Source organism: Carex rostrata, chromosome 24, assembly GCF_964058835.1.
Source record: "Carex rostrata chromosome 24, lpCarRost1.2, whole genome shotgun sequence".
NCBI lineage: Eukaryota > Viridiplantae > Streptophyta > Magnoliopsida > Poales > Cyperaceae > Carex > Carex rostrata.
In genome coordinates, this window is record NC_135941.1 from 304839 (window position 1) to 329162 (window position 24324).

The 24324-nt window shown below is 34.6% G+C and overlaps 1 pseudogene across 1 annotated transcript in view; it reads right to left on the reverse strand.

Annotated features, from left to right (window-relative positions):
* Nucleotides 1-631: 631 nt before the first annotated feature.
* The window catches only part of LOC144575385 (uncharacterized), a 62726-nt pseudogene continuing 39033 nt past the window's right edge, over nucleotides 632-24324 (reverse strand). Inside the window, exons 2-3 of the transcript XR_013518436.1 lie at nucleotides 5140-5664; nucleotides 632-4614 (exon numbers count right to left, since the gene is read on the reverse strand). The product of XR_013518436.1 is annotated as an uncharacterized LOC144575385 (transcript). The remainder of the gene's footprint in view (nucleotides 4615-5139; nucleotides 5665-24324) is intronic.

A 24324-nucleotide genomic window follows, 5' to 3' on the forward strand; every position in this document is an offset into this window, starting at 1 on the left:
GTATCGTATTGTTGTATCGATATCATACCCATCGCCCAATACCCGTATCAGGTTGAAAATTTCCATATTATCATATCATCTATCGTATTCAGGATTCTAAATAGCTAACTATAGCTATGCAATAGCTGCGCTATAACTTATACAGATCTCAAAAGGTATATAACACTATTAACAGCTTTTCTTCGAAAATAATTTTAAATAGCTAGTTATAGTTGCACTATAATCGCTATTTAGAACCTTGATTGTATCTGATACGATACCCGTTACCCATATCCATAAAACATAACTCCTAAGATATCTGACTTTGTAGAATACTCACAACTGATTTGGAATTTTCAATGGTAGATTTTTAACTATGTTTTGATAAATGGTAAAGGAAATTTTAAATTAACCTTTTTGTTTTAACAATTCGGATGATGAAAAATAACAATATTTATGAGATGTACCATAAAATAGATGCATGCTAGTACCAACCACAGACTAATATTTCAGTTGGCGCTTAGTGAAAAATAGTAAAAATTCATCTCGTACGTAGAGGTTTGAGCGTGGGCTTCTTAATTGTTTATAACTTTATATGCAATTATCAATATGGGCTTATGTTCTTGTAAAATTTGCTATATGGGCTCCATCAAATATAAAATGTACAGTTTATAACTTTAGAATATTAAATGTCCAATACATACGCTCAATGAAGATTTCAACTTTCTATGGAGACATCAAAATAATCCACTTACTGTGAAAGAAGCCAAATCAGCTACCAGCTGCCTAAAGAGAGCAGATGTTGAAAATAAAACACATTTTATAAGAATTTCATGAAAGCAAGTTCAAAGTTCAATGAAGCAGCTACTTTTCCCTTGTAACTTCACCTATCTTGTACAGCCCATATATCATAGATCGAAATAGAAATCATCATGCAGCAACTAATTTGTCTTGTCGGTTTCATCTTTCATGCCCAACCTATTTATAAGAGTGTTGTAAGTACATTAGGCTTGAGCCCTTTGGATATCATAATATGCAGCACCTCATTTGCCTTCTCAATTTCACCTTTGTTGCACAAACAATCCATAAGAGTGTTGTAAGTCACGGCATTAGGCTCGAACCCTTTGGAAATCATGCTATCAATCACCTCCATTGCCTTGTCAATTTCACTATTCTTGCACAACCCATCTAAAAGAATGGTGTAAGTCACGACATTAGGCTTGAGCCCCTTGAAAATCATGCTATGCAACACCTCCTTTGCCTTCTCAATTTCACCTTTCTTGCACAACCCATCTATAAGAATGGTGTAAGTCACGACATTAGGCTTGAGCCCCTTGGAAATCATGCTATGCAACACCTCCTTTGCCTTCTAAATTTCACCTTTCTTGCACAACCCATCTATAAGAATGTTGTAAGTCATGACATTAGGTTCAAGTCCTTTAGAAATCATGCTATGCAGTACCCCCTTTGCCTTATCAATTTCACCTTTTTTGCACAACCCATCTATAAGAATGCTATAAGTCACGACATTAGGCTCCACTCGTTTGGAAATCATGCGATCCAGCACTTCCTCTGCCTTACCAATTTCACCTTTCTTGCACAGCCCATCTATAAGAGTGTTGTAAGTCATGACATCAGGTTCAAGCCCTTTGGAAATCATGCTATGCAGTACCCCCTTTGCATTATCAATTTCACCTTTTTTGCACAACCTATCTATAAGAATGCTATAAGTCACGACATTAGGCTCCACTCGTTTGGAAATCATGCGATCCAGCACTTCCTCTGCCTCACCAATTTCACCTATCTTGCACAGCCCATCTATAAGAGTGCTGTAAGTCACGACATCAGGTTCAAGCCCTTTGGAAATCATGCTATGCAGTGCCCCCTTTGCCTTATCAATTTCACCTTTTTTGCACAACCCATTTATAAGAATGCTATATGTCACGACATTAGGCTCCACTCGTTTGGAAATCATGCGATCCAGCACTTCCTCTGCCTTACCAATTTCACCTTTCTTGCACAGCCCATCTATAAGAGTGCTGTAATTCACGACATCAGGTTCAAGCCCTTTGGAAATCATGCTATCCATCACCTCCTTTGCCGTGTCAATTTCACCTTTCTTGCACAAACAATCCATAAGAGTGTTGTAAGTCACAGCATTAGGCTCGAACCCTTTGGAAATCATGCTATCAATCACCTCCATTGCCTTGTCAATTTCACCTTTCTTGCACAACCCATCTATAAGAATGGTGTAAGTCACGACATTAGGCTTGAGCCCCTTGGAAATCATGCTATGCAACACCTCCTTTGCCTTCTCAATTTCACCTTTCTTGCACAACCCATCTATAAGAATGGTGTAAGTCACGACATTAGGCTTGAGCCCCTTGGAAATCATGCTATGCAACACCTCCTTTGCCTTCTCAATTTCACCTTTCTTGCACAACCCATCTATAAGAATGTTGTAAGTCATGACATTAGGTTCAAGTCCTTTAGAAATCATGCTATGCAGTATCCCCTTTGCCTCATCAATTTCACCTTTTTTGCACAACCCATCTATAAGAATGCTATAAGTCACGACATTAGGCTCCACTCGTTTGGAAATCATGCGATCCAGCACTTCCTCTGCCTTACCAATTTCACCTTTCTTGCACAGCCCATCTATAAGAGTGTTGTAAGTCACGACATCAGGTTCAAGCCCTTTGGAAATCATGCTATGCAGTACCCCCTTTGCATTATCAATTTCACCTTTTTTGCACAACCTATCTATAAGAATGCTATAAGTCACGACATTAGGCTCCACTCGTTTGGAAATCATGCGATCCAGCACTTCCTCTGCCTCACCAATTTCACCTATCTTGCACAGCCCATCTATAAGAGTGTTGTAAGTCACGACATCAGGTTCAAGCCCTTTGGAAATCATGCTATGCAGTACCCCCTTTGCATTATCAATTTCACCTTTTTTGCACAACCTATCTATAAGAATGCTATAAGTCACGACATTAGGCTCCACTCGTTTGGAAATCATGCGATCCAGCACTTCCTCTGCCTTACCAATTTCACCTTTCTTGCACAGCCCATCTATAAGAGTGTTGTAAGTCATGACATCAGGTTCAAGCCCTTTGGAAATCATGCTATGCAGTACCCCCTTTGCATTATCAATTTCACCTTTTTTGCACAACCTATCTATAAGAATGCTATAAGTCACGACATTAGGCTCCACTCGTTTGGAAATCATGCGATCCAGCACTTCCTCTGCCTCACCAATTTCACCTATCTTGCACAGCCCATCTATAAGAGTGCTGTAAGTCACGACATCAGGTTCAAGCCCTTTGGAAATCATGCTATGCAGTGCCCCCTTTGCCTTATCAATTTCACCTTTTTTGCACAACCCATTTATAAGAATGCTATATGTCACGACATTAGGCTCCACTCGTTTGGAAATCATGCGATCCAGCACTTCCTCTGCCTTACCAATTTCACCTTTCTTGCACAGCCCATCTATAAGAGTGCTGTAATTCACGACATCAGGTTCAAGCCCTTTGGAAATCATGCTATCCATCACCTCCTTTGCCGTGTCAATTTCACCTTTCTTGCACAAACAATCCATAAGAGTGTTGTAAGTCACAGCATTAGGCTCGAACCCTTTGGAAATCATGCTATCAATCACCTCCATTGCCTTGTCAATTTCACCTTTCTTGCACAACCCATCTATAAGAATGGTGTAAGTCACGACATTAGGCTTGAGCCCCTTGGAAATCATGCTATGCAACACCTCCTTTGCCTTCTCAATTTCACCTTTCTTGCACAACCCATCTATAAGAATGGTGTAAGTCACGACATTAGGCTTGAGCCCCTTGGAAATCATGCTATGCAACACCTCCTTTGCCTTCTCAATTTCACCTTTCTTGCACAACCCATCTATAAGAATGTTGTAAGTCATGACATTAGGTTCAAGTCCTTTAGAAATCATGCTATGCAGTATCCCCTTTGCCTCATCAATTTCACCTTTTTTGCACAACCCATCTATAAGAATGCTATAAGTCACGACATTAGGCTCCACTCGTTTGGAAATCATGCGATCCAGCACTTCCTCTGCCTTACCAATTTCACCTTTCTTGCACAGCCCATCTATAAGAGTGTTGTAAGTCACGACATCAGGTTCAAGCCCTTTGGAAATCATGCTATGCAGTACCCCCTTTGCATTATCAATTTCACCTTTTTTGCACAACCTATCTATAAGAATGCTATAAGTCACGACATTAGGCTCCACTCGTTTGGAAATCATGCGATCCAGCACTTCCTCTGCCTCACCAATTTCACCTATCTTGCACAGCCCATCTATAAGAGTGCTGTAAGTCACGACATCAGGTTCAAGCCCTTTGGAAATCATGCTATGCAGTGCCCCCTTTGCCTTATCAATTTCACCTTTTTTGCACAACCCATTTATAAGAATGCTATATGTCACGACATTAGGCTCCACTCGTTTGGAAATCATGCGATCCAGCACTTCCTCTGCCTTACCAATTTCACCTTTCTTGCACAGCCCATCTATAAGAGTGCTGTAATTCACGACATCAGGTTCAAGCCCTTTGGAAATCATGCTATCCATCACCTCCTTTGCCGTGTCAATTTCACCTTTCTTGCACAAACAATCCATAAGAGTGTTGTAAGTCACAGCATTAGGCTCGAACCCTTTGGAAATCATGCTATCAATCACCTCCATTGCCTTGTCAATTTCACCTTTCTTGCACAACCCATCTATAAGAATGGTGTAAGTCACGACATTAGGCTTGAGCCCCTTGGAAATCATGCTATGCAACACCTCCTTTGCCTTCTCAATTTCACCTTTCTTGCACAACCCATCTATAAGAATGGTGTAAGTCACGACATTAGGCTTGAGCCCCTTGGAAATCATGCTATGCAACACCTCCTTTGCCTTCTCAATTTCACCTTTCTTGCACAACCCATCTATAAGAATGTTGTAAGTCATGACATTAGGTTCAAGTCCTTTAGAAATCATGCTATGCAGTACCCCCTTTGCCTTGTCAATTTCACCTTTTTTGCACAACCCATCTATAAGAATGCTATAAGTCACGACATTAGGCTCCACTCGTTTGGAAATCATGCGATCCAGCACTTCCTCTGCCTTACCAATTTCACCTTTCTTGCACAGCCCATCTATAAGAGTGTTGTAAGTCACGACATCAGGTTCAAGCCCTTTGGAAATCATGCTATGCAGTACCCCCTTTGCCTTATCAATTTCACCTTTTTTGCACAACCCATTTATAAGAATGCTATAAGTCACGACATTAGGCTCCACTCGTTTGGAAATCATGCGATCCAGCACTTCCTCTGCCTTACCAATTTCACCTTTCTTGCACAGCCCAGCTATAAGAGTGGTGTAAGTCACAACATCAGGTTCAAGCCCTTTGGAAATCATGCTATGCAGTACCCCCTTTGCCTTATCAATTTCACCTCTTTTGCACAACCCATTTATAAGAATGCTATAAGTCACGACATTAGGCTCCACTCGTTTGGAAATCATGCGATCCAGCACTTCCTCTGCCTTACCAATTTCACCTTTCTTGCACAGCCCATCTATAAGAGTGCTGTAAGTCACGACATCAGGTTCAAGCCCTTTGGAAATCATGCTATCCATCACCTCCTTTGCCGTGTCAATTTCACCTTTCTTGCACAGCCTATTTATCAACGAGCTGTAAGTCACAATACCAGGTATAAGGCCAGCAGCATGCATCTGTTTATACAAAGTAAATGCCTTAACAAGTTCACCCTCCTTGCTAAGCTCAGCTATAACCGTGGTATACGTGACCACATCAGGTTCACACTCAGCACCATGTTTAACCATTTTAAAAAACAACTGAAGAGCTAATCCAGTGTTGTGCTTGGAGCGTAGCCCCTTGATAAGAATGTTATATGAGATCACATTGGGTATGCATCCCATTTTAGGCATTGCGTCGATCACAATGGCTGCAGCCTCACCAACCCTATTATGAGAACAAAGGCCCTTGAGTATTGGAGAGAAAGTCGTGGCCCCAGCTATGAAACCTTCTTTGAGGAGCCGTCCGAGAAAAGAAAAGGCTAGGTTGAGCCGATTTGTTTGGGCACAGTAATTGATCATGATCCCATAGGTATAACTATCACATATGATTCCTTCAGTTCGGATATTTCGGTTGAAGAAAGAAAAAACGGTGGGATCAGAGTTGCGGACCAAGGAGGCCAGGTGCTGATTGAAACGACGGATTGAGTGCAAATCGCATGAAGCGACTCTTTCATACAAATGGCGCCCGCCTTTCATTGTTGCTGCACGTCGTTCCAAAACAAGAAATAGAAAGAAGGAAGATCAGCATATGTAGAATCTATATAAGAAATACAAGTTAACAATGGCATTAAACAGGATAAAAAATTACTTAAATTGATACTGCTGTTGCAGAGTCAGCAATGGGTCTGAGAGAATAAGTCATATAAATTAAGTTATAATATAAATTGATACTGCTGTTGCAAAATATTGTTATGTAACCCTACTGGTACTGATAAATCTCCTGCTTCCAAGTTCTTACCAGTTCCACAATCTGATACTGACAAAATTACAAATACTTCAATTAAACTCAATAACAAACAATTAATCACAACAGAATTTCAAGGGATTCAGGGGATCGATTTCCATGTTCCATACCAAAAGCAAAGTCTTAACAGAGCTCAGCCCACACACAATTGAAAAGGAAAACATAAATCAAAGCATTTTATAATTTACCGGTTAAATGCTTCCAAATCGTGCTTTTCCGTGGGTCGGTCGGTAACCAAGGCAAGCTAGCCGACCTCCTCCCACCTCGCTTCCGGCCAGGTGATCTTGGAAAAGAGGAGAGGGATAAACCCTAGATCTGATTTGGGAGGGAAAAACGTGAAAGAGAGGAGGGAGAGAGAAGAGAGAGACAGAGCCGGTTCGGTTACTGGGAGGGTTCAGCGTAGTAATTTGGTTTGAGCAGACACTTCGGCCGGTTCAGATATTGGGGTTTTTTTTAATTATAAACCAAATCAGATTACAGAAACCGAATAACATCAAGAATTGAACCGAACCAGTTCAATTTAACCGAAACCCTAATCATTTGAACCAAACTTTTACGATTCGGTTAAAATTCAAACAAACTGGTTTCGATGAGTGTATCAGCGTACTGATTAATTGTTGTTGAAGGTTTTGTACGATTTAATATAGTTTTAGACTTATATTATGATATAAGAGCGATGTATATAGAATTTTTATTTATTTTTGCATTCCATTGCCATTTGCTTATTTCAAATAAACATGAGATACAGTACTTTGAGGAGATATATTTTTTTTTATTTAATCAGTGTGTTAAAATTATGAAATACAACAACAACAACAAAAAAAAACGAAATTAAGGCACCTTCTGTTACTCTAAACGTAATTGTTTTATCAAGTTTATGCTATTAATTGGTACAAAGTGTTATGTTAATTTTATTTTACATGTTGAGAATCCAATTCTTACATTATAGTCTTTATTTGATGTCCATGTTTTTTGCAACATTATGTTAATTTGATTGGGTGCATAAAATTACAGCTTCTTCAATATAGTTTATATTAAAGACAAGATAAAATCGATAAATGTTTGTGTGAACTATAATTTTATCCTATTATCAATTTCTGCTTCAATTGTAATTTGTTCAACAAATATTTTTGTTTTGATTTCAGTCAGAATTTGGTACCAGTTAGAGCTATAGTATGTACCAATTATATGGAAGCTTGATTTTGAAATGCTTATAAAAACAACAAATAATCTCTCAATCGTTGCATACATGATGCAAGTGTAAAAAAAAAAAGGAACCTAAATTCCATATATAGCACAAACTTTTAAAAGACATTAAATAGAAAATCTCAAAATTTAATATATAACAGGTTTAATGATACTAAATATGCAAAATTTGATACAATGGATTGTAAGTTGAAATAAAAATACAATATCCACACTGGGTCAGGGTCATACAAAGGTTGTACCAAATTAGAAGGGGCTTTTTAATACCAGTAGGGGCATATCATTAACCAACTGGGAGTGATCAGTATGTCTTCCTAAGCAACATGGTGGAATGGGAGACGCAAATTTACAGACAAGGAACTGGTCATTTTTGATGAGATGGTTGTATAGTGTTGAAAATAATAAAGAATTGGAAGGTTGATCTTAGTCGTTCATCATCAATCAAGCAGTCTAGGATCAATCAAGGATAAAATATTTGTTCTTTTTATTATTTTTAGAAATAGATATAAAGTAGATGAATAGTACCGTTGGTACAGTAAATAGGAATAGTACCGTTGGTACAATAACGGCTAGTTGAGCCTTGTAAGTTATAAATACTACATAAATCATTGTAACAAAAAAATGAAGATACATCAATACAAAAATGCATTTTTACCATAAACCATTCTCTCTCTCTTCTCTATTTTTCTCTAAAATTCAACATGGTATCAGAGCGGGATATCTAATTCTGTCTCAATTCCGCAAATAACAAACTACAAGACTGCAGCTAACGAAGAACTGCAGCACCATCAAGGCTCGAAACACTGAGTCAGATCATACCAGAAAAAAATCAGAAAATCTGATCACATACCAGAAACCCTCAAGCATATCTGTTCTTATCAAAGTTCAGATCCATTCCGCAATCAACAAAACTGCAGTTAACAAAAACTGCAGCACCAACAAAAAACCCACAAAAGTTCAGATCTGAACAGAAAACAACAAAAGAAAAAAGGGGAAAGAGAAATGGTTTGGTGCAGCAGCCAAAATAAAACCTGCTCTAACCCGAGCTGAAGAAGGCTTTCAGCCATAAAATCAAAGAAAACAAGAAAAGAAAGAAAGGTTGACCTCAAGACTTCAAATCTTAGCCTCGCCTCTATATGGGAGAAGCCCAGTGACAGAGAGCAAGAGCCAGAGAAGAAAGGTGAAGTGCAAACGAGGGGGAGAAAATTCAAACCCGTAATACAACAACAATCTGGTACAAGAGGCAAGAAAATGGGTCTCAACCCTCAATCAAGGTAAAACGAAAAAGAAAAAAAGGAAGATAAGTAATATTTTCCTTTTTTGTTCTAACCAACAAAATCAATCAAATACCATAAAAAAACAGCCAAGTACCACCCAAACTAGCGAAGCTAGTCGGTACTTGAGAAACCAGCCAAGTACCACCCAAACTAGTCAATCTAGTCGGTACTTGAGAAAAACAGCCAAGTACCACCCAAACTAGCAAAGCTAGTTGGTACTTGAGAAAAACAGCCAAGTACCACCCAAACTAGCGAAGCTAGTCGGTACTTGAGAAACCAACCAAGCACCACCCAAACTAGTCAATCTAGTCGGTACTTGAGAAAAACAGCCAAGTACCACCCAAACTAGCAAAGCTAGTTGGTACTTGAGAAAAACAGCCAAGTACCACCCAAACTAGCGAAGCTAGTCAGTACTTGAGAAACCAGCCAAGTACCACCCAAACTAGTCAATCTAGTCGGTACTTGAGAAAAAACAGCCAAGTACCACCCAAACTAGCAAGCTAGTCGGTACTTGAGAAACCCAAGAGCCGTAAAGGCCATCCAAACAAACAAAATCCCAGCCGCTGAGAAAACAGAATACAGTTTCTTGGTATTGATTATTGGGTCAGAGTGGATGTAGAACCCAGTTAAAAAACCAAGTGCCAAGAAGGCCAGCAAGTGCTGAGTACACTGTTTCAGCCATCCAAAATCAAAACAACAACAAAAGGCCAATCAGGCCACCAAAAAACCCAGAAAACCAAATTTACCAGCAAAACCAAAACCCTCATACTGATATCTGTTCTTATCAGTACCAGAAACAAAAAGAAAAACCAGAATCAGCAGAGACTGAGCTATACTAGAAAGTCAAAAAAAAAAAAAAAAAAATTCCAAACAAAGAATCAACAAACAGGTACAAAAAACAGAACCGAAAAAAAACCAACAGTGAATATTTCGGATCTCTTAAAAAGAAATGGGAAGAGTTAAAAGTGTACCTACCTCACATAACTCGAGCTTGATGCGGTGAGATGACAAATTCCTCTCACAACCGAACTACCACCATATCTCTCAGCCGTATCCGCTATGATTCAACCAGAAGAGCCACGGCGCAGAGCCATGGGTGACCCGTAAGTCCGCTGAGGCAAGAGACACGAAACCCAGGCCTTTGCGGTAGAAAACCTTGCTCCCGTCAAACCCTAGCTCCAAAATTGAGACCGATAAGTGCACAAATAAAAAATGAAGGGCATGTGGTTGATCGGTGTTAGTTTCTCCATTTCCATCTTCGGCCAAAGAGAGGAAGGCAGCGGAGAAGGAAGGGGGCGAAGAAAGGAGAAATGGAGAGAGAAGAGACGGGATCAGAAGGGAGAGAGTGCGACAGAAAGAAGGCCAAGGGGTGCGAGAAAGAGAGAGCAGGCGAAGCAGCTGGCGCACAAGAGAGAGGAAGACAGGAGGAAAATGGTCAAAGGTGAGAAGATAGTCTCAGCGCGTTTAACAAGTAAAGCGGATTTAAAATTTATAAATCAAATCCGTTTAAGGAGTACTCCGATAATCAAATTATGGAATGATTGATGGAATCAGACGGTGGATGTGCCCATATCGAACCCAGAACTGGTCCAATTGGCATCGGAACAAGTTATAATCTCCTAAAGTTACTCAATTTTTTAGTTTAGATCATGACCGTTAAATTTGAATCGGACTGTTAGATTAGTTCGGATTCAAATCGGACGGTCTTGTTCTAAACTCAAATATTGAGTTACTTTGAGGGGATCCGGACCCCATCGGAACTACTCCCCTCCCATTGAAAATTAACAGTTTATTCTCTCTTTTTTCATCATTTAATCGTTGGTTAAGCTAATTTATGCTGAATTATATATATATATAATGTATAGATTGGAAATTTTTTGCCTATAGAAATAATTAAATTCAAACATATGAAGTATCTCGTTTCTAAAAAATCTAATTTATTGAGTCCGATCCAAATATATGGATCGAACTCAATGGTTCAGATCCATTAATATATTTTCTATTTTTTAAATGGTTGAAAAGGAAAGTAAAAGTACCACATTTCATTAGATCATAAGTGGATCGTACTCAACCAAGTCCAACTGAAATAGCTTTTTTTTTTTTTTTAATTCGGTATAAAAGAATAATCTATAGCTGTCATATTTAATCAATTCAGAATTGGATCTTCTTAAGGCTGATCCACATAGTATTTTTTTTTTTTTTTGGCATCCATATTCTGATTTTCTGTGGCATTCATATTTCAGATTTTCCTATCAACGTCTATTTTTTTTTTTACAAGAAAAATATATCAATGGATCTGGACCACTGAGTCTGATCAATATATTTGTATCAGTCTCATTAAATCAGATCTTTCTATATTTGTTGAAAACGAGTTACTCTTTTTGCTTCTGTATGTCTAGATTCAATAGATTTAATAATTTGTATAGATAAAAAATTTCCGTATAGTTCGGTAGATAAGCCAGATTTCTTATCTGATTTTAAGGTTGTTATTTTTATTATAACTTAGATCACTCTTAGAGTCTTAGTACATAAAATGCTCGAACATCATCAGGTAAAACTTCACAAGTTTTGAACTTGAAAATCGGGCAATAAACTTTCTTCGGCTTCTAATTCGGATGAAATTGTTGATACATTTGTAGTCATCCATTAAATAAGCAATCAAATATTTAAATTAAAAATATGACAATAGTTTTGAATCGAATTGCATGGTAAATTGATCCTATTTAACAAACTTTTGAATCAGATTCGCACACTCCAAAAACATCTTCTTCAGGGACATAAATATGACATTATTGATATAAAAAAAATGTTTTTGATAAAAATAAGAATAAAATATGAAGTCATCCGTTTTTTTGTTTACAAAATAGAAAAAATAATGAATTTATTTAATTCGTGTGTGTGTTTATAATGCTCGAAGGTGATGAAAAATTGATAGAATATATATAACTACGACGCATTGAAGTTTCGAAATTTTCTTTGTCTTCTCCGAGTTTTAAAATATTTAACAACACTATATCTACTCTTTAATCTGAACACAACTAAAATAATATATATTTTTTTATAAGTGCATGTGTTCAGTCTTTTTGTTTTGAAACATAGAATATCTTTTGTGAGTAGAACCGGGTGTTATTAAGTTCACCAAACTTCTTGGTGAATTCAAGTCTAAAATCCATCAAATCAGCTTTAAACGATGGATTTGAACAGTTAAAATCCGTCTACTTTACGAGTGATGGGTCTACATGTAAAAACTTTTAATTTTGAAATTAATTTTGCATAGAGTCAAGTGGTCAAAAAATGTTCAAAAAATGAATGCATTAAAATTAATTTATTAACCTTTTAATTTTGACCGCTTGACTTTATACTAAATTAATTCGAATGTTTAAAATTTTCACATGTAGACGTATCAATCATAAGGTAGGCGGGTTTCAACGGTTCGGATTCGTTATTTGAATCCGATTTGATGGATTTTAGACTTCACCGAGTTTAAACGTTTAGAAACTATTAAGAACACCCTAGTTCTACTCATCTTTTGTAACGTTTTTCAGTTGTCTGAATGTATGTATGTGCTTAATAGAAACTATTGAATTAACATATTGTTTAGAAAATAATCACAGTATAGTAAAAGTATTTAAAATAAAAATTATTAACTTTTATTTTCTTAGAAAACAAGATAGACAAAAAAAATTATAACGTTTTTAATTTTCAAAGAGTCAATAAACTAAAGAATTTTGTCTGTACACAGCAGACTGAAATACAGTTTACAGAAACACAGTTCATAGAGAGACCATTAATTGGTGTGACTGTCATTTTAAGTTTGACCAATGATCAGGTCTTGAGCCGCAGGCGAATCCATATCCACTGAGGTGACATATTATATATTTCTGTTTGGATCACAGCCATCTGATTGAAATCCGGATGGTCGGAGGTAGAACGCTTTTTATTAATAATCGTGTAGATTTTAATTGAATGGTCCATATTCAAACAAAAATATTTTGTTACTTTAGATGATACGAACTCAAGGCCGCAGCGCGCACCACCCGAACGCATGCACCGTGTTGATTTGGTGTTAAATGATAATTATCACGTTCTCTCAAAAATGTCAATGTCACGTTTTCTCAACAAATGTCAATATCACGTTCCCTAAAAAAAATGAGTGCGTATCCTCTGAGATATCTCAACTTTTGCGTGACCTACGTGTCCGGTTCCTATTCGGGGGTGATGTAGGGGGTCAGAATTATGTGTTTTGAGATTCGCGGAAACGTATTTAAACGGTTGGGATTTTCCATAAAGTCACGCAAAGTTTGAGATATCTCAGAGGATACGAATTCCAAAAAAATGTCAATATCACGGTTGTGCCCAATACGGTGGCAGAGTTGTGTAAGATGGTCCCAAGGACCTAAGGTTTTATTAGAACGTTAATTCCACCTCCAGTCCTCGCGTTCGAAATGCGAATCTGTCCGTTGTGTAAATCAGTGCGATAGGTTGTTAAGTTGACCCTGAGGTTTATTAGACCGTCGGCATTTCATGTGTCCCGGTTTTAACGTTCTCTCTTGCAATTCTGTTGGAGTAGCGTTAAGATGGTCCTAAGGTTTTATTAAACTTTTTCACTAGAAATCCCTTATCCAGTCCTCGCGTTCGAAATGCGAATCTACCGGTAGTGTGAATGAGTGCGATAGCTTGTTAAGTTGATCCTGAGGTTTATTAGAACATGCATGTATGGGAAAAGGGAAACGCGCGGGATCATATAAATAGCAACCTCCATTTGCAATCAGAGCTATATCAGAGCTAAAGATAAATTTCTACATTGCTATCAGAGCTATATCCGCTGGTGCAGAGTTTGGATTATTACTGATCAATTTCCTAACATGAGGTACTTGCTCATCCTTAATTTCATTTTTATTTCATTTGTTTTGTTATATATGCTAGCTGGAGTTAGGGGTTTTGGGGTTATAATCTTATTGTTGTCAGTTAATTACTTGTTTCTTTAACCAATGTTTAAGTAGCTAGTATTCGTGTCCATTAATTTTTGTTCGTTATAGGAATAATTCAAGTCTCAGACTCAAAAGAACTTTCCATATTCTGGATCATGTGATGTGTAATTGTACTATTAATTTCAAATTATCAAGTAATTAAACTGTAACATAACTTTCCCACCAGATCATAATTAACTAATTAAGAATACTCATCCAAAATAACCAAGAGAAAAAGGATATATAAGGAGAGTAGGACTAGCGTGTTCTTAAGCCCAACAAGCTTCTTTGTGAGCTTAAATCAAAAATCTATCAGATTGGATTCAAACGACACATCCAAACTGTTGAAACCGATTTACTTCAAGAGTGATGCATATACATGTCAAATTTATATATTTTCGAATTAGTTTTGTATAAAATCAAGCGGTCAAAAATGATAAAAAATGAACGCTTTAAAACAAACTTGTAAACTTTTTTTTTTTTTTTTTTATCATTTTTTGACCTCTTGACTTTACACTAAATTAATTTAAAAAATTATAAACTTGACAAGTAAATGCATCACTAGATCGGTTTCAAAGATTTGGATGCGTCGTTTGAAGACAATCTGATCGGTTTTTGAGTTAAGCTCACAAAGGGGCTCGGTGAAATTAAACTAGAAAAAATGCATTTATAAAAAAATAAATCATGACAGATCGATGTATATAAATGCATGAAACCTAGAATAATTAAGCTCTAATTCTTGCATGCCATATGCCACTTAATTCAAAGATAGCTTTAAGCATAATTTCATTCCGTTTGTCCTCCCTATGCAAGATGTCTGACATGGTATTATAGCTCGTATTTTCCGACTACTGAACTGTTTCAGTCTCAATTTGGTCTTTGGATTCTCAAGAGAATTATCTGAAACCTTGACCAGTTCTTTTCGCCAAATTTGCCTGTGAATGTGATTACCTAATTAAGTGCCTCTCACCTTATATGGAATCCACATCCTCTCCAGTCTCCATTACCTGAAAAGGAAATCTTTTACAATTAGCGGATCTGGACCGTTCTTTTTAACTTGGCACGAATCACAAAGTCCAATAATACTAGTTCTGAGATTTTAATTGAGCTCTTTTCGAATTTCTCATTTCAAGACCCAGCCCAAAAGTTTCACATATTTTCCCTTCAAAGTCAATGGTACCTAACCATGCACGGTCAAGCCTCTTGTTGTTTCAAATAGTAAAAACCTTTTCATATACATTGTATAACTTTATAACTAAAAGTTAGAATTTAAATATATTGTATCTATTATGATACCAAAGAACAGTTGTCAGTCAACTGTCTAACAATTTAGAGAAAAAAACAAAAATATGGACGACGCATAAATCAACGCACCAATTAAATACATTTGGCTTAATTATTTCTATGAATGGCCACCTGCATTTCATTTATTTTAAACAATAAATGAAAGTGGGACTACGTATAGTCTACGATTTAATCCGAAACCTGCTTTTTCTATTATTTTAATTTTGTTGTAAATTTATCATCAAATTATGTCCTGATATTTTTAAATTTTAAATTAAGATGCCATTTTTTCTTGGTATGTAATGTTATTCATTGTTAAGTTATTATATTTTACATTATTCCTAATATGAATGTAAAGGAGTCAAAAGATATTAATTTATGTCATTACTTAAGCCACACAAACTCCAATCCAATAAGAAATACTTTAAGTCATATTTAATTTTGATTCAACCAAACATAAAAAATTTAAACGATCTTGAATAATTTGAGGAGGGTTTCAATATCTCATGTTTTTCATATCCCATCATGCCTCATATTTTATTATCTTTGTTTTCAAAGTGTAAAATATCGATCCGAACCACTCAATATGATATCCATATTAAAATATGCATGGAGACCAAATATTATAATTTTGAAACTTTTTTACTATTTTTTCAAATAGTTACAAAATCATTGTTTTTGAACAGTCCAAAAACAGTGATTCTGTACCTATCTTTAAAAATAATAAAAAAAATTCCAAAAATTATAAAATTTCCTCCCTAGACATATTTTAGTAAGGATATTATGTTGAGCAGTTCAGATCAACGATTTGAATTTTGAAAACGAAAATATTAAATATAGAATATTATGAGATATGAAAAGTATGAGTTATTGGAATCCTATTCAAATAATTTACTTAGAACTCTTTAATTTTAAATATCAATCAAACACTCTCAATAGAATTGAATTGATTGACATCATAATTGACTCACATGTATTATTCTTCCAGCAGGGCACTTGCAATTGACATGACCTCCGGCCAACTACAGTATTCAAATTCATCAGATCTGACACAGATCAATAATGACATTGTAGCAAGGCCTGCATCAACCAATCAAGGCGGGCTGGAGAACGGGCTCAGCGTGTGGCAAAAAGTGAAGATAATCATCACCGTAGTGTGGCAAAAGGTGGAGAGGATTGTCACCGTAGTGGAGAGGATCGTCACCGTAGTGGAGAGGATTGTCAACATAGTGGCAATAATTGTTTCAGTGATGAAGTATTTTGGTCCGGTTTGATTTACAATAGTTCCTTTTCTTTTCTTTTCTACATGTTCAGTGTGATTTATTTTATGTATTGGTAACCACCGCTGCCTAGCGCAGCTTGTTATTAGTATCGAGTGATGTTTCTCTCTTTGTATATGTTTAATAAAAAAATTGGATTATATATCTTCATTCTTATATTATGCACGTAGTTGTCCTGATTCGCCAACGATTGAGATTGAAAAATAAATTTTCTAATTGAATATCAACTCCCCAATCACATAATTTGTCTTATTTTAATCAAATACATCTATTTTATGTATAGAAGTCTAAATTTAGTTAAAACTATACTCGCCACACAAACTGCTACATAGTTTATCACATTAAATTTGAATAAATCACAAGCAATATGTTTCCTTATTTCTCTTTACAACTATTTTCAATTCTTGCAATTAAATTATTTTCTTATTTCTCTAAGCGATCAATTTCCTTATTTCTCCTTACAACTATCTTCAATTCTTGCAATTAAATTATTTGCTTATTTCTTCATTTCCTTCATTTCATTTCTCCTCTTTCTTTATAGTTTCGACAATGAAAATGAAAACAATCTATTTTTTAGGTCTATTGTATCTTTGTTAATAGATAGTGTTGTGCTCTCGGGTAGGTACGGGTACCTCGGGTAAACCCGGGACGGGTAATGGGTAGGGCGGGTAGGGGTAGTCGAGTAGAACGGGTACGGGTAGGACGGGTATTTTTTTTAAAAACTGTACCCTACTCGTTTCATACCCGTGCACGTCTCGGGTAATGGGTACGGGTACCTCGGGTAGGGTACGAGTTTTTTTTTCTGGTTTTTTTTTTGTTTTTTTACTGTTTTTTTTGTGTTTTTTTTTCCTTTTTTTCTTTTCTTTAAAATTTTTTTTCTTTTTTTTTTAACAAACCAGCGGGAATTTTTTTTTAAAATTTGAATTTCAAAATTAAACGGGTTAATGGGTACGGGTTAAACAAGTAAAGGGTGTGGGTAGAACGGGTAAAGTATGCGGGTTCGGGTTCGGGTAAATGGGTGCGGGTACGGGTACAACGGGTCCGGGTAGGTGGGTTTTGGGTACGGGTAAGGCAGGTACGGGTTGGACGGGTTTTTTTCTCAAATATTGGTGTCCGGTCCGTCTCAAACCCGTACTCGTGTACCCGTTTACCCGCCTATACCCGGGCACGGGTACAAGTACCTGGGGTAATGGGTACGGGTACCTCGGGTAATGGGTACGGGCGGATCGAGTTCGGGTAATCCGTTTAGGGTATTAGCAAATCTTGTGCTAATAGAAACAATCATATATTTCTGAACTTGAGAAAATTTAAAAAAAATCATGTTATATTTGATCCTTTTTTTCATTTGTTATTGTTTCTTTTATTGTTATTTATTATTTGGATTTTTTTTCTTTTTTATTTGTCTTTTATTTTCATTTAAATATATTTTTTTATTTTGTGTGAATGTCAAACAAAAAAATCCCTTCATATTCTATTCAATCTTATAATATGTCTCGTTGCAACACACGGGTACGATACTAGTTGTAATAAAAGTAGGGATCCACTTATACCCTTTTTTTGGCAATACCGGATTACACCCTACATTTTTTAAATTCAAACAGTCGATCCAAACCATTCAACATGATGGATATATTAAAATGTGCTTCCAGATCAAATTTTATATTTTTTGAATATTTTTAGTATTTATCAAGATGAGTATAATTAATTAATTTTAATTACAAATAATTTCCTACTTTGTTTTTAAAGATGTCATCATGAAACTTTCACTAGCACATGTGAATTATATGTTTTATTGGGTCGATAGATCGAACAAAATGTATTGCTTAATGTAAGAAAAAACAGGATTTAAAAATATGAAACCTTCAAAACTTCCATTGCATGCACAAGACGCCTTTGGACAAATGCACGAAGCATTCGCCCGATAAACGACTCCGACTTGTCCCCTGAACTAATTTGTCGGCATCCCTTAATTCACCTCATTCCGGTTGATGCCTTAACATTAACCACGAAATGTGATTGGGAAAGAAAATGAAGAAAAAGCAGCAAATCTGAACTTAATTGGCAGAATAATTCCATGCATGAAATGGTTTAATAATTTTGTAAAAGAATGAGAAAAGCCGAAGAAAGAGATGTACCTAAATGCTGGAAAAAATTATCTTCAGTGCCACCCAATATCTCCTCTCTCTCTCTCTCTCTCTCTCTCCTGCTCTATCTCTCGTTCTCGTTCTTGCTCTTACGGGAGACTTTGACCTGTTCGACCGCATGGAAGAATCTTTCTTATTTAGGCTTGGTAATGCTTGTTTGTAGTATTGTGTAGGTCTTTGGACTGGGCCAGAAAAGCCCTGAGCGATTGATTGCTCAAGATCAGCTAACGAGTGAAATATATTAATTAGCATTCATCTCATTGAAACTTGAAAGAAGTCTGTTCCGATTAATCAACTAAATCATGGATCGCACTCGCTACTAAGTTGCAAGTCAGAAATCTTTTCTTCAAAGGCCATTCTAACAAAATATTTATTTCAAATGTAAGCCCAATATGGCCCAATTTACTTAAAACCCAAAATTTATTTCAAATGATCCACCTTTATGCACTTGGTGTCTTGGTGTTCTCTAATGCACCCCCAAATCCACAATCAAAATCACTCGTTAATTTGTAAGTACAATTTTAAAACATTAAGCGAACTTCATATAGGTCATTTCGAATTGGCATCATCTGAGATTCAACTACGAGTTAATCTGATTTATATTTTAAACAAATTTCAACTTAAAGTCAGATTTTACCACCTGTGAATGTACTCAACAAATAAGTGGTATATATAGCTTCATTTGACTTCATCCTTTCTCAACTTCATTTGCTCTGATTACTTAAAATGATTTCAAACATCAACAAGTAAAACTTCACAAGTTTTGAACTTGAAAACCGGGCAATAAAATTTCTTCGTCTTCTTATTCGGATGAAATTCATTTGACTATCCATTAAATAAGCAATCAAATATTTAAATTAAAAATATGACAATAGTTTTGAATCAAATTGGTAAATTGATCCTATTTAACAAACATCTTCTTCAGGGCATAAATATGACATTATTGATATAAAAAAGATGTTTTTTTTGATAAAAATAAGAATAAAATATGAAGTCATCCGTTTTTTATTTAAAAAAGGAAAAAAATAATGAATTTATTTAATTCGTGTGTGTGTTTAAAATACTCGAAGGTGGTAAAAAATTAATAGAATATGCATTGAAGTTTCGAAATTTTCTTTTTTTTTTCTTCTCCCATTTTTAAAATATTTAATATCTACTCTTTAATCTGAACACAACTATAAATATTAAAAAAAAAATTCTAAGTGCCGAAAACACATGTATACACTTACTGCTATGTGTTCGATCGGTCTTTTTTGTTTTGAAACATAGAAATTTTTTTTTTAACGTTTAATTTTCAGTTGTCTGAATGTATCTATGTGCTTAATAAAAGGTATTGAATTAACATATTGTATAGAAAATAATCACAGTATTTTTAAATTTTTAAAATAAAAACTTGTTATCTTTTTTTTTTCTCAGAAAACAAGACGGACAAAAAAATCATAACGTTTTTTTTTATTTTCAAACCGTCAATAAACTCAAGAATTTTGTCCCTACAGTTAAATACAATTTAAAAACTCCGCCGGGCATGGACAATTAACATTTTTTGTAGAAAAAAAAGGCGGGGACAATTAATTAACTAGTCAACATCAATATATTACAAGGTTCTAAATAGCGATTATAGCGGCATAGCGGGGAGACAAAAAAAAAGCTATTACGAATAGCATAGCTATAGCGGAAGCTATCACACATAGCGATTTTTTCTTTTCAAACTTTATATTCTATATTTCTACTAATTATCAACATAATCAATATTAAAGAATTGATGTAACAACTAAATGACAACTAATCTAAGTCTATACCTTTTATCAATTACGCAAATACGAAGGAAAAAAATCTAAAAAGTAACATTATTTAATAGTTTATACTTCATGGTATTACATATTATAATAGACAAAAAGCAATTAATTTTATAAGGTAAATGAAGTCAATATACATATTTAAACATTTTATAATTATAATAATAATAATAATCAGCTTTCAATTGAAACAAACGATAATAATTTTACAAATGAATACTATAAAAAGAGTAATCAAAATGAAGAATTAGTATTTGAATATTTCTCGATATAGAATGATAGAATAAATCACAAATAAAAATAGAAGCATATAGTTTGGTTTAGTATACTTATCGTAGAAGACCATGTAGCATTAGAAATAAGAATAGAAGTACAGAAGTCCATATAAATTGCAAAAAAAAAACCATGTAGCATAGCAGTAGCTATAGTGGGTCTCATATAGCGGTAATAGCGGTCAGCTATTATAGCTATAGCGGTCGTAGCTGAGTTAGCGCAATTTTATCTCGTAGCTCAGCGTTTATGGTCCGGAAAAGCTATAGCGTAGCTATAGCGCCGCTATAGCTAGCTATTTAGAACCCTGGTATATTGTCATATTAGGTTTGACCAACGAGTAGGGATGTAAACGGTCGGATATGGATCGGATAGTGGTCATATTTATTATAATTTTTCGGATACATATACAGATACAGATAGTCTCAAATACGGATACGGATTGAATATTAAACGTTACGGGTACGGATCAGATATCAGACAGATATGGATATTTTACATGCATGATTAGCTTGTTGATTACAAAACATCTATTATATTATTAAAATTTAGTCACTATTATGTCATATTATTATATTGTTCATCAAAATATATAACTATATGCAATTTAATAAATTACATTAAGAACATATAGCACATTTATTGTGGTTTAAAAGTATAAACGATCAGATATGGATAGTTAAAAGTTTTACCATATTCTTATCTGTTATAATTTTTCGGATACAAATAGTTAAAAGTCTTACCGTATCATTATCCGTTAGTTTTCTAAACTCTGAATATTTGTATGTGCTTAATAAAAACAATTGAATTATCATATTGTTTAGAAAATAATCACAGTACTGTAAAAGTATTTAAAATAAAAATATGTTAACCTTTTTTTCTTACAAAACAAGATGGGCAAAAAAAACGTAACGTTTTTAATTTTCAAACCGTCAATAAACTCGAGAATTTTGTCCGTACGTACACAGATATAAAAATATAGTGAGTAAGGCTACGGTGCTATGGGTTGCATAGAGGGTTACGGTGCTACGGCTCAATATTTGAGTTTTCAAAATTATAACGGTCGATCCGAACTGTTTATCTTGTTGTCCATATTAATATATATTTGGAGAAAATTTTTTATAATTTTTGAAAAATTTTTATAATTTTTGAAAAAAATTTATTATTTTTTTAGATAGGTAGAAAATAAAATATCTGAATGGTGCAGAATTTTTTAAATCAAGTGATTTTCTACCTATCTAAAAAAATAGTAAAAAAAATTTCAAAAAATGTAAAATTTGGCCTCCAAATACATATTAATATCGAGAACAAGATGAACTGTTCGGATCGACCGTTAAGATTTTGAAAACTCGAATATTGAGCCATAGCACCGTAGTCCTCTATGCAACCCATAACACCGTAGCCTTACTCAAATATAGTTTACAGAATAGTCATGCAAATTTTTTGTTTGAATCTTGAGTAGGGGTGCAAATGGGTCGGATATTAACCGACCGTATCCGGATTTTTCAGATTCGAATAATCAGATATGGATAATTTGCGGATACGGATACGAAAAATGCGGATATGTATTCGAATTCGAGTTCAATCTGAGAAGCGGATACGGATACAGATTAGGATAATTATCCGCATGTTATAATTTTCGGATATCCTTATATGTTTGTTGTTCGATTTTTTAAAAAATATCCAAAAAAATTTATTTTATTAAAAATAACCAGGTTCTGAGTGGAATTTTAAAAGAATCTAGGCCGCAGATTTTTTCAGCGCTCCGGAATTTTTATTCCGGGCCACGGAAAAAATTCGAGCTCTGAATTTTTTTATTTTTTTAGATTTTTTTATTCCGAGAGTTTATTTTTTCTGCGGCCGGGATTTTTTTTATATTTTTTAGAGTTTGGAGAAAGAAAATATCCATGGTTTAGTTTTTTTTATAAACTCATTTTTTTAATAATATATGTATAATATATGTGTATGTATATATAATATAATATATGTATAATATATGTATATGTATATATGGAGTACGGCTAACGCGCTTCCTCTAGTATATCGACAATATGCTTCCGGCGTTCAAAGTCTATCGAATCGGCTTCAAATGAAAAATCCGAACCATTCAAACCAATTTTCTTAATGAGAGCTTCGTTTTCATATTAAAAAATTTAAGTTTCGAATTTATTTACTATCAAGTCAAGTGGTCAAAAAATGAGCAAAATAGTGCATTAAAATGCGCACAAAATCCTTTATATTTTGACCGCTTGACTTGGTAGTAAATAAATTTGAAACATAAATTTTTTTTTATATGGAAACGAAGCTCTTGTTAAGGACATTGGTTTGAATGGTTTAGATTTATCATTTGAAGCCGATTCGATAGACTTTGAACGCCGGAAGCATATTGTCGATATACTAGAGGAAGCGCGTTAGCCGTATTTGTATATATGTATATGCGTATATGTGTATATAATATATGTATAACTCATTTTTTTATAATATATGTATATGTATATGTATATGTATATGTATATGTATATGTATATGTATATGTATATGTATATGTATATGTATATGTATATGTATATGTATATGTATATGTATATGTATATGTATATGTATATGTATATGTATATGTATATGTATATGTATATGTATATGTATATGTATATGTATATGTATATGTATATGTATATGTATATGTATATGTATATGTAATATATTTATATATGTATATGTATATATGTATATATAATATATGTATAACTCATTTTTTTATAATATATGTATAATATATGTATATGTATATATAGAGTACGGCTAACGCGCTTCCACTAGTATATCAACAATATGCTTCCGGCCTATAAAATCTATCGAATTGGGTTCAAATGAAAAATCCAAACCGTTCAAACCAATCTTCTTAACGAGAGCTTCGTTTCCATATTAAAAAAATTAAGTTTCGAATTTATTTACTATTAAGTCAAGTGGTCAAAAAATGAGCAAAATAGTGCATTAAAATACGCATAAAATCCTTCATATTTTGACCGCTTGACTTGATAGTAAATAAATTTGAAACATAAATTTTTTTTATATGGAAATGAAGCTCTTGTTAAGGATATTGGTTTGAACGGTTTAGATTTGTCGTTTGAAGCCGATTCGATAGATTTTGAAGGTCGGAAGCATATTGTCGATATACTAGAGGAAGCGCGTTAGCCGTACTCTGTATATATAATAGTATATATAATATAATATATATGTATAATATATGTATATATAAACATCTATAACTTTGACTAGGAAAGTCGGATTTGTGCGTATGAGCACTTTTCGGAAAGGGGAGAACAAGACGAATCCGATTTTGCACTGGTGGTACATCGGGCATCGTCGCACCGGAAGCATAAAAAAAACGTTGTTTAGTGCCTCAAAAACTCAGTTTAAGTTTTCGTTCGACGGTAGACCTACAACGACTGGTATTTTATTTAGTATAATTCAGATTTTTGTAGTGTAATTATTAATTGTGAAATTTTTTAGTTTGCATGTAGAGTAATTTAG